The sequence below is a fragment of the Solanum pennellii genome, chromosome 1, assembly GCF_001406875.1.
Source record: "Solanum pennellii chromosome 1, SPENNV200".
In the NCBI taxonomy this organism is placed as follows: Eukaryota; Viridiplantae; Streptophyta; class Magnoliopsida; order Solanales; family Solanaceae; genus Solanum; species Solanum pennellii.
In genome coordinates, this window is record NC_028637.1 from 19,263,458 (window position 1) to 19,275,742 (window position 12,285).

The 12,285-nt window shown below is 32.1% G+C and overlaps 1 pseudogene; it reads right to left on the reverse strand.

Annotated features, from left to right (window-relative positions):
- Positions 1-11,913: 11,913 nt before the first annotated feature.
- LOC107018310 overlaps positions 11,914-12,285 on the reverse strand; it is a 1,291-nt pseudogene continuing 919 nt past the window's right edge.

Genomic DNA, 12,285 nt, shown 5'->3' on the forward strand with positions numbered 1-12,285 from the left:
GAGTACATAATTTATATGGATCTTAACCATAAATTATTATATAGTACACATGACATGAATCTATAAGACCATTGAACATTAATTGATCTAATTATACTTGATCGTATCTTTATCCACTTTAAGACATATGTATAGTATTGGTATCATTAAGGTTTCTTCAGAAATTACTCATTAGTCAATGATAATATACGAATATATGTGTATTGTTGTGGTATCATTAATGTTTTTTGTTCAAAAATTACTCATTGGTCAATAATACTATAAAAATATATGTATATTGTTGTGGTATCATTAAGTTTTTTTGTTCAAAAATTACTCATTGATCAATAATGCTATTAAAATATATGTATATTGACTAATGACTAATTTATGAACAAGAAGTTTTAATTATACTGATACAGGAGATATATATACTAATTTAGTGTCAATTAAGAAAAATAATCAATCTTAATAATATCAATACATGCACTATATAATACTGATTTAGTATCACTAATTTAGTGTCAATTAAAAAAAATAATCAATCTTAATAATATCAATACACTATATGATACCGATTTAGTATTAATTAAGTAAAAATTAGTTTAAGAAGTATCTACTGTAATTATTTAGTATGGTATAAATATAAAATGGTATATATTTAATTTGTAATTATTTTGTTTTTATAAGATATTTACTTAGTTTCCTCTTGAGATTGTTTAGCTTGTTGCCCAAGGATGGAGTGCTTTTTATGAGGTACTGTTTTTTTTTCTTTTCAATTTGGCTAATAAATGGCCACATTACTATAATTAAAAATAATTAATTAATTTTACAATTTTCTTTTTTACTGTTAATAAAAATAATTTTTATCTATAAATATTTAAAAGTGTTCAGAGCATATTTTTTAAATCTTTTTTCTTAAGTATCGTATTAAATTAAATAATATCACATAAAATGAGATAGAGTGAATAATACCTTTTATTTTTCAAATAAAAATGAGAGAACAAAAAGAGGGAATAAAATGTCATTGCATGTGCTAAGGTGTTAGATGTTGAACACTATAAATATTTAAAATTGTTCAGAGCACAATTTTTTTAAAAAAATTCTTAGGTATCATATTAAATTAAATAATATTACATAAAATGAGATAGAGCGAGTAATACCGTTTATTTTCTAAATAAAAATGAGAGAACAAAAAGAGGGAATAAAATGTCATTGCATGTGCTAAGGTGTTACATGTTGAACACAAACATATGGTATATACATATTTTTATATTATATTATAATATTTATAACTAGAAAGGGAAAAGTTCAAGTAAAAATTAAAATAAAATAAAGATGCACATGAACATGAGGCAGGCACAAAATACCATATAGGGTGCACATGTAATTTGATCTCAATAATTGCTACTTAAATAATTTTCCCCTAATTACCTTTACAGCTGAATTGGGTTCTTCATCTCACTTTTAATTCAAGACACTAATCATAATGTTTTTTTTTCTTTTTCACTGTAAATTATGTATAACTTATAACATTTTACTAATGTTTTAAAGTTAAAATCAAATAAATACCTTAAATTTTATTTTAATAAATAAATTTTGTGTAGATTAGTTTAAATAGTTGTGTGGATTGTGATTTTTCTTTGACTTTATCAATGACTTTCTGTAGATGCTAACCCCTTTAGAGCCGCCTCTATATGTNTTTATTTTTAAAAATAAATTTTTATTTTATTTGTCAATTTTAGACATATAAAAAAAAGATGATTATTTTTTTCATGTTTTATTGTTATTATTAAGTACTATTCTCCCCAGAAAAATCAATACTTAATACTAATTAAACATAATTTAAGTATAGTACGGTGAAACACATATATTAATAATTATTTTTCAATAAATATATCAAATTAAATATTAACAGGTAAAATTAAACGGATAAAATATTTTTATACATAGATAATACACAACTTAAGCAATATCTTTCTTTCTCTTCTCAACCCCCCCCCCCTCCTTCGGCCCTCCCCCTTGGAAAGGGATGATATATACAAACTTAACTTCTTGTTTATCTGACAATTTGTAAAAGATGTCCAGAGAAAATAGATACACCTGTTGATGAAAAAATTGATCGATAAATGTGGTGTACTGGATGATTCTACTTTTTTTCTTAATAAGAGATTTTGAATTTAAGTTTTGAATATGATTTTTTTTAATAAGGAGTGGGTTTCCCCAAATGGAGCGCTACGCAGTGTGAATTCAAAATAATTAAATTTAGTATCATGAGATAATTTTATTTTTTAAAATGAAAGATTATGTACGTTTGTTCTATTTATTTTTTGTTCAATATTGAAATAAATGGCCTTAGAATTTCTTTGTCAGGCGATCTTAATTTATATTTTTGTCCAACATTATTTCTTCTACTTCTACTTATAATCACGTAATAAAAACGAAACTATGTAACTATTTCAATTTCAAGTACCTCATAAATTATGCTCAATAAAATGTCACTAATCCATGATATAATTACCCAAATAATCATGTGCATGTAAGGGAAGAAAAGAATACAAACTTTGTGTTATTAGTGTACTAAAGTTTTTACATAATTTTAATGATATTAAACACACCAATTTACTTTACTACATCTATAATTTATAAAAATATCAACGATGGAACCAAATTATTATTTTTCCAACGTTAATAAAAATAATGATATTTATTGTAGATTTTCCTCAAAATTACATCTCAAATGATCTTTCAACTATCAAACAATATTGTTAATCTTTTTAAGAAATTAATTTCCAAGCTTCAAATGTTGTGGAACTTGATAAGATTGTTTTACTTAGGGGTTAAGGGAGGTCGGTTAGTTGATTAACCACAGAGACCCCTAAAACTAAGTCATTAACTCATTCATCTAACACCCTAAGACCCCATATGACTCTCCAAATATTTTCTCTCTAGAGGAGGAGGAGCCTTTAGGGATTTGAATCAAGGTATGTGTACTTTATTTATCCATGGGTTCTTCCACCCATAGAGCCCCTTAGTTTCCCCCAATTATGAAGTCAAAAATTCAATTTTAGCTGGACTTGTTCTTACATCGTGGGTAAGTTTTGGGTATAATTCCAATCTAGTTGATTTCCTACTTATGATTGTATTAGCATTGAATTTATGATATTATGATGAATTCATGTGATTTCTATGGTAAACCCTAGTCTAAGTTGATGAATATGATTGATGCCATTAGAGGTGAAATTGAAGGTTCATAAGTGATCTTCCTAAATCAATGACATGTGTAGTAATTGATCAAAGTTAGGATCATATAATCATGAATTAAACTAGACTCTATTGTATATGATTAATCTTGGCATGTAAAGTTGAATTTGAACCTTTATGATCAACTGTGACTAGAATCACCTAGTAATAAAATATGTTATCAAAATACCTTGAAATCTAGATATAAAGAAGAGATTAAGAAAGAAACCTTGAGAGTAAGACTTGTGATCATAATAGCTAGGGCTTCAGGGTGAAGTTATTGTGATTAACTATTCATGTTACAGCTTTGAAAGTACTGTCTAAATAAGAAGATAAGTCTAATAGCTAGAATTGTGGTGAAAGTTCTATACTCACCTAAGCTACCCCATAAATACTTGATAGATGAAAGTGATAAAATCACTTGAACATGAATTGATTGTCAAGGACTTCCTTCCATGAGACATGAGTGTCAAGCAAGGCTTAACAAGTAAACCTTGGGGTGTATGCTTCGCTCCAAGTGAATAGACAATGAGATGGAGTGTCACACAAGATAGGGTCTGGGCTCCAAGTAGAAAAAAGATCCACACCTAGTTGATGTGAGGAATATCCAAGTTAAAGAGGGAACTGTTACGTAGTAGAGTGTGAGTTTTTCCAAAGTTAGGAACTAAGACTTACTTAATAAAGTAATTCATAGTGTTCAAGAGTGCAAAAGACTTAGACATGCTTAAGATAGTATCTCATAGGGTCCATGTGAATAAGGAACTTAGACATACTTACGGGAGTATCTCATAGTGTTCAAGTATAAATGGATTTAGACATGCATAAGTAAGTATCTCATAGGATCCATGTAAATAGTGAACTTAGATGTGCTTAAGAGACTACCTCATTGTAAGACCCCGAAGATGACCTAGGTTAAATAGAGACTAACATGTTGGTATTGATGTTCTAATGTCCTAAATATGTCTAAAATATAGTATATAGGCAGTAGCTAAAGTATTAGAGGTGTTGGAAGTCAAACGTCAAGGGACGACTACGACGTTTGACGACTAAGTCACCTAAATGTCTAAAATATGGTTCTATGTGTTTATGTGTGTTTCATGGTGTTTTAAGGTTCTTAATAGATTTAATATATCAAGCATAGGCAGTGGTTAAAGTTTCGTGAAGTTTGGAGGTCAAACGACTATGAACGTCCAAGGTGTTCGAAAGATATGTCTTGAGTTGACCTTGTACGTCTAGGCGAGTTTCGTCGAGTTTTACGTGTTCGTTTTGGATTAAATTCATGTGAGAGGTGTTAAAATCATAGACGATCATATTTGGGTTGGAAACGTTTGGGAAATTATCCCCAAGGACCACCAAAGGGTCCTTGAGGAAGGACCCAAAACTGTTGGCATGGCAGTCCCAGGCAGACCCCAAACGACAGAGCAGTCGACGACTCGTAGGCCTGTTGACTCCCCGTCAAATGGTGTCATCAATGGATACTTAAACATGGGAGAGAAAGGAGCTTGTCCAGCCACTGTAGCCAAACGACAGAGGGCTGTGACACCTTGTCGTGGCTGTGACGCCCCGTCAAGGGCAGGCGTCACACACACCTGTGTTCCTGCGCAGGCTGCTGTCCACTACAAATTCACCCCACTTCTAAAATAATTCATGGAAGGTTATTTAAGGGTTAATTTGGGTATATTAATTAAGTATATAAAGGGTAATCACATGGAAGATTTCATTCTTCAAAATCATAAACCCCAAACACTTAGAAAATATCCCAAAACCTCCATTGAAGTCCAACTTGAAGAGGCATCTTGGTGAGGGGTTTTTGTGCCAAAATTCTTCATCAAAGTGAAGAATTATCATCCTTTAGGTATGACTTTTGATCCTTGACACTCGTTTCATCAAGGAGCCCAACTCTCAACATGTTTTTCAAAGTTTTCTAAAGTGAATTGTCCAATTTCATGATTCTACCATGGGTTCTTGCATAAATGATTTATAAACATTGAATTATTATCTAATTGATATTGTATTGATTATTTTAACATAAATTACCTATGAACCCATGTAAATTGATGAACCCTAGTTTTGACTACTTATTGGGTTACTTGATATTAAGCTAATATTGATGAATTGTTATGTAGTTTCTTATGGACTTTCTAATGATATAAGAATTGTATTCAATTGTTATGTAATTGATCCTAGATTGTTAAACCTAGATTGAATTGATAGAGATTTCATTGGATATTATGATTATTGCTTGAATTGTTGGTTATGGCCTTCGGTAAGGGCCTTGTGATATTGAATTGGACGATTTAGCATTGAATTGAAGTGTGAATATGGGAATGAAGGTATGCTGCCCGGATTTCTTTAATTTGATATTAATTATACTTCGATTCTGTTGTGATTGGTATGGTCCACTTATGGTGACGGTGTTATGTGTTTTACTTGTAATTGACGTGGCCTTGTCGGTGTTACTTTATGCAATATTATGAGCATAACCTTATTGGCAACTACTTGAAGTTATGTAGCTATTTGTGTAGTTTGATTATGTGAAGCATGACATTATGTATCTACATGTGATGTTATATACTCATATATGTATTCTTCTAGTTATGTTGCCTTAAGTGATCATGTTAGACTTTGACTTGACATTATGAGTATAGTATTAGGTTAAGTATTGGTTATTCTTAATTGACTTATGAGTCTATGTGGAGTATATTAATAATATTATTATTATATATATGATGAATTGAAGATGTTAGGTTGTTATAGAGGTGTTTCTAGAATGACTTGTATTATATGTTAAAAGTGAAGTATGTGGTATCTTGTCTTGGTTGACTTGTATCTCTTGCTTGATGTATATATAATTATGAATATGTGATGTATTGATTTAGGGTGTTAGAAATCTTAGTCTTGAATGTATGAATGACATGTGACTTTAAATGATGATATGAGAGTCTATTATGTGAAAACCTTGACTTAAGGGTAAGGCTATGATTTTTGAAGCGTAAGCCGTAATGGTATCCTTCAAAGTAAAGGAATGATGGACTTAAGGTTACTTGGCTGGAACGACATCATATTAATCCTTAGGAAAGTCATCATGAGCTTCTTGTCGCCATTGTGAGGTAGTCCTGGTGGACCTTTCTTGGTAGGGTAAATGTGATTGGGTTAATGAACTTGATATGGAACTCTTTTATGTGAACCCAATGTATGAATTACTCTATGAAAACGAAGGCTAGCACCGAGTGAGTATGGTAAGGGAAATAGTTCTAGTTAAGTATGAGACTAGAATACAAAGTATGCCCTTCATATTCCTTAACAATGTGCCTACATGGGATGTGTCTAAGTTCTACCATTGGCAAGTAGAACAACCTTATCGGAGTAGGATAGAACTCCGGATCCCATGTCTTGCTATCATGGTCTACGTCGGTTATTGACTATTCTCATCATATGGAATAACTATTAGCATTTGAGGAGTTTATGGAGTTTAGGTGGTGGTATGGGACACTATCTAGACATTGCACAATAGACTTTGAAGGTGTTACGTGGAGAACCTAGGTCTTGTCCAAGACCATTACTTGAATGTCCTTTATGTGATGTATGAGTCTTAATGAACTAATGGTTTATGTTAAGGAGTATGTAAATAAATGAGTACCTAATCTAAAGTGACTTAAGGATTCCTTAGCTAAAGTGTGAAGAGGGCATAAGGGATGATCTCTTCATGTCTTATCTTTGGAAGTCTTGAGGACGACTCTAGTTAGGGAAGTTGGTTGATTTTGTGGACATGATCTAAGCCTTAGGTAGTCTTAAGGAATATTTAGGTAATCTTGAAGAGGTAACTATGGACGTTATCTTCTTGATTTACTTAAGTAGGTCTTTTGATAGCCTTTGGGAAGAGCATGTCATATCATATATGTGTTGGTGTATTATGTCAGCATGATTCTATCTTAGGGAGTCTATAGGATCTCTTAAGTATGTGAAGGGATTGTATGGGCGGTCGCTCCACAACTCACTCAAGTGAGACTTAGAATTCACCTTTGGTAGAAGAATCTTACCTTGATGTTTATGATTGCTTTGTAAGTATGTATGTGACTCATTATAGGTAATCCTAAGGGTCGTTTAGGCACATCTAGAGAGGGTGTATGGGCGGTCTCTCTTTGTGTGACTTAAGTGAATCTTAGGATGACTTTAAGTGAGGAAATCACATTCTAGAAGTATCTTATGTGTTTCTAAATTTATTTATGATGTTATCTTGATTAAATATGTTTTGAAAAAAAATAAAAAGATGCATATTTCCAATAAAGTCCGTTTTCATGATTTTTATGCATATAGCCATACTTAGTACATGTGGTTGTACTAACTCCATACTTCTATCTATATAGTTCTTGGTAGGTGAGGAGCTTTGAGAAGTGAAGATTGGACTTAGAAGATCGTTCAAGAGAAGTTGAAGTATGTCCTCACTTGACTCGAGGGCATATATGTGTCTTTTATGTTTTCATTCAAAGTATTATAATAGACTAAGTATTTCTATATTCGTATTAACCCAAGTATTCTTGTGTCTTAAGATGATGAGATTGAAACTTAGTATTTCCTATTACTTTTATATGAAAGAGATTTTGAAGACTATATTATATTTTGTGAAAAGTTTTAAATCCGCACTACTTTTCACTATGTATATGCAATGAATGATATGAAAGAGGCTGGTTTAAGAACTCCGAAAGTTCGACGACGCCGGTTACAATCCAAGATTGTACCCTAACTTCTAGGGTATGATTTCAGGTTATGACACTCATAGTGTTCAAAGGTTTAAAGAGAGATGAACTAAGATGTGCTTAGAGTACCTTATAGTGTTCTTAAGTTCAATAGAGGAACTAGGTTCCAAATAAAGAAGTATTAGTATGAGTACCTAAAAGTGGTACTTAGCATGAGTAGTATTATGGGGTGCTACTCATGCATTGCACAAGTATAACTTAGGGTTATAAAAGAAGAGATTTTAGATAGGATTGTGCCATAAGTGCCTTCCTTGATATAGTTGAGTAAAGGTGAGAGATTCCCTTAGCTATGAAAGTAATGCAATAGTGAGACCAAAGTAGGGTAAATATGACTAGGATTACTTCAAGGTTATGCTTAGTGTGAAGGGTAGTATGGATGTCTTTCATGCATTGCACAAGTGTGCTTTGAGGTTACTTAGAAGTATGATGCCCTTTCGGCAGAAAAGCTTAAAGAGTTAGACCATGTATATAGACTATGATTAAAATGACCAAAAAGGGATACTTGACTTGGGTAGTATAATGGAATGTTATTCGTGCATTACACATGTATGATTTTGAGGTTACTTTAGAATATGATATAGATGACTAGGAGTCAAATGATGTGTATATGAGGTTTATGTCGGAGACTTTGCTTATTGTTGATGTTACATGAAGTATTCCATATGAAGTTGGTTTTTTTCTTATATTGACTAACCCTTGTCTTATGCTCTTATAATTATGATAGATATCATACTTGATACATATTGTACTAACGCATACTTTGCCTACATTCTAATCAAATGTAGGGTTTCGGAGATTGAGTTCTTTTGAAGGCTAGGATTCTAAGAATCAAGAAAAGTTGAAGAATTGGTGAATCCTCATAGCTTTGTGGACAAGCCTATCATTTCCTTTATGTCATTTCTTTATGTTTTAGACTTTGTATGGGCTGCGTCCCAAGAGTTTTACTCAAGATTTTAATAGATGGTTTGAGACAAAAGTGTAGTAGAGACTTCCGCTTGCTTATGAAAATGTTTTCGATTGTATGGTTTTAAATAAGTTTTAATTTTTTCCTTACATTTCTATATTATTTGTTATGATATGCTAAGGGCTTGTATGAGACAGTCTAGAGCTGTCAATATAGGCTAGCCCATCCTATCCGGGCTAACTCATACATGCTTTGACATTTTACAGATCAGACCGGGCTAGCTCATTTTTTGTGTGGGCCAGAAAACGGTCGGCCCCACCCACAAGTAAGTGAACTACAGGCTTGCCGAACCAGCCCACGATGTTTTTTATAATTATGAAATTAAATTATAAATTATAAATTATAATTTAAAAATATCATCATAAATATCAACAAAAGAATATTACATGATGTTAATGTTACTACTTCAAATTCACAAATAAAATTATCTTTATAATATTTGTTAATTTTCTTTTTCAAGTAAAAGTATAAATAACTAAATAGAAATATTAACCTAATTGTTTTGAGTTTGAACTCTCTTTAATTTTAAATTTTAATATTATATTATATTTTTTAATTAATTTTTACCGGCCCATGGGCCGACCCTATGTATATTTTTCAAGCCCCACAAATCAGCAGACTTATTCAGGCCAGGCTAAAAGTACTTTTCTTAAATGGGCTCTAAAAATCTTAGCCCAACCCTATTAAATCTCGGGTTAGGCCAGGTCGGCTTAACGGTCTAGCCCATATTGATAGCTCTAATGAGACCCCTTCGGGGTCAAGTACACCATGTTACATCTAAGGGGTGCCCTTGGGTCGTAACAAACCTGGTAATCAAAGCACAAGGTTTAGAATGTGGAGTCTTGTTCATAAAAGTGAAGCGTACTACATTTATGAATATGAGACTGTTGGATGTTTAAAATAACATGTTAGAAAACATAAGTTATAATCATCATCAATGCAAGCTGAACATCTTATGAAAAAACTCGTGAGATACTTTGGAAAGTAATCTTAGTTCATTATTGTGGAAAGTTTGCCTTTAATCGACGTAGACCATGTTATTTATAACATGGAAATTCGATGTCTATCCTACACCAAAATGAGATGTCTTTACATGACAAGGTAAGAACCATAAACTTGAGCTGAAGTGGATCTACTAGTTAATGTCTATCTAAGACAAATCTATGGTGACACATAGTTATGGGACATGGGTAATCGTGCTTGTCAATTCGCTGCTAAGACTAAATCTCACAAAATGGTTATTAATCTTAACTTGTCTTATTATCCATGGAAGTGAACAAGTAAGTAGTCAACCCAAGCTAGAGTTTATTAGAGTAACTCCTTAATCTCGATTCAACTTAGATGAGAAAAATTTTCAACCTTATGAATCCTTTTTGTGATAAAACCCTTTCACAATCATGTTTTGAGTAGCATGAGAGATATTCTTTCATTAAAACAATAACAACAACAACATCAATGTTTTACCCTCAAAGCAACCTTAAATCATGTATATCAATTTCATAAACAAATATCCATATCTTCATAAATTCATCTTTAATAGTGCGTAAGCTTCATCATGTGATCATAGTTAAGAAATCATGGATCATTCATGGTTTCACGCGAATTCAACTTAGAATCATGTAATTATTACAATTCATGGATATGCATAAGAAGATATAAAACAGTCAAATTGATCATAATTGAAAAGAACTAACGATATTAAATAAAATATTAACTTTAATTGGATATTCTAATTGTAAAATTCGAGAATTAGGAACCTTGTGGGGGAAAGGACTCCACATGTGAATACTATCATACCTTTATGTCAAAATGCCACAATCAATGGTGAACTTTGAGACTTGATCTTTAAATCCTGGACTCTTCTACAATCTTTAGAGAGAAATTTTAGGGAAAGAACTTGGAGGGTTTTGGGGGAATTTGAAGAATGATTTAGAACAATTAGCTTTTAGGCTTAAAAGACTTATAGAGGGTCTAGGATTAGGATAAAAACGACCTTGTTTAGGCATAATTCCATTAGAGAAAAAGATTATAAAGCCCTTAAAAATTGGTTGGTGTGAGTCCAAGTTTGAATGTTGAATTCCGGATCAGAATTTAGGGTAAGGTCCAGATCGATCTTAGAGTTAGATCTCGAAGTTGTATCCCAATTCTGGTGTAGGGTCGAATCTTTGATCGGTTGACGGAGTTGATTTTTGGGTCAATTTTTTTTCTTAGAAAGTATCTTATACTCTCTAGCCAAAAATAGGTAGTTTTTGGAAAATATTTTGCATTCACCAACTAAACACAAGAAAATATTTTTCACTCACCAACCAAGCATGACAAAATAAGTTACAAACCAACTTATTTTTCAAGAAAAGATTTTATAGCAAAAATTTTCCACTCACTAATCAAATATGAAAAATATTTTCCTTCATACCAAACACACAGTAAGAAGATTTCGATTGACGCCGGAAGCTCTACCATCAAACATATTCAATAACAATCTGAGCGAAGATTCTATGAATTTTAATTTTGAAACAACCTCTTTTTGCGAGGCAAGGAACTATTAACATTATTTTATAAGCCATCTAATATTTTATGTCTTTTGATATTTGTCATCTGATCTTTTCATTAAAATGTATAGTAGAAAAATGACTTAATATCGTTTGGCAAATCAAAATCAATAATTCGTTCTAATTGAATCCTTATATTGAACCATTGACTAGAAACATATATGTTCTTTAGAATGCAATTAACTTCATTTATTTATAAGGGAAGAACACTTCTGATTAAAAGGAGGTCGATAAATTGAGCCAGAATGTTGAATATCTAATTATATAAAAATAATGCATATTATAATTATTAGTACAAAAGCTCACATAACAAAGAAAAATCAATCCTTTGGCGAAGCACTCAAAAGAAAATAGCAGTTGATCTATGGAGGAAAAAAAGGATTTAAGAGAAAGAAATAGTGAAATGGTTTGAACAATATTTCTAGTAGACTGATGGGGGTGGTGTAAGTGAGTAGTATGATGGTGATTGTTCATAGGATTTTGGTGGAGGTGGTGGGTTGTAAGTTGTAGATGGTTGTTGGTTGTATTCTGATGGAGGTGGAGAGGATTTGTAGGAAGGTGTAGATTATTTGTAGTATGATGAGGGGGGAGGGGATTTATAGATAGGAAGGGGTAGATCCTTTGTAGTATGGGGGAGTTGGAGGTCATTTATAGGAAGGGGTAGATTCTTCGTAGTATGGTGTTGGGGGAGGAGATTTAAAGGAAGGAGTAGATTCTTTTAGTATGGTGGAGGAGGAGGAGATTTATAGGAAGGAGTAGATTCTTTGTTGTATGGTGGAGGGGGGGGGGGGGG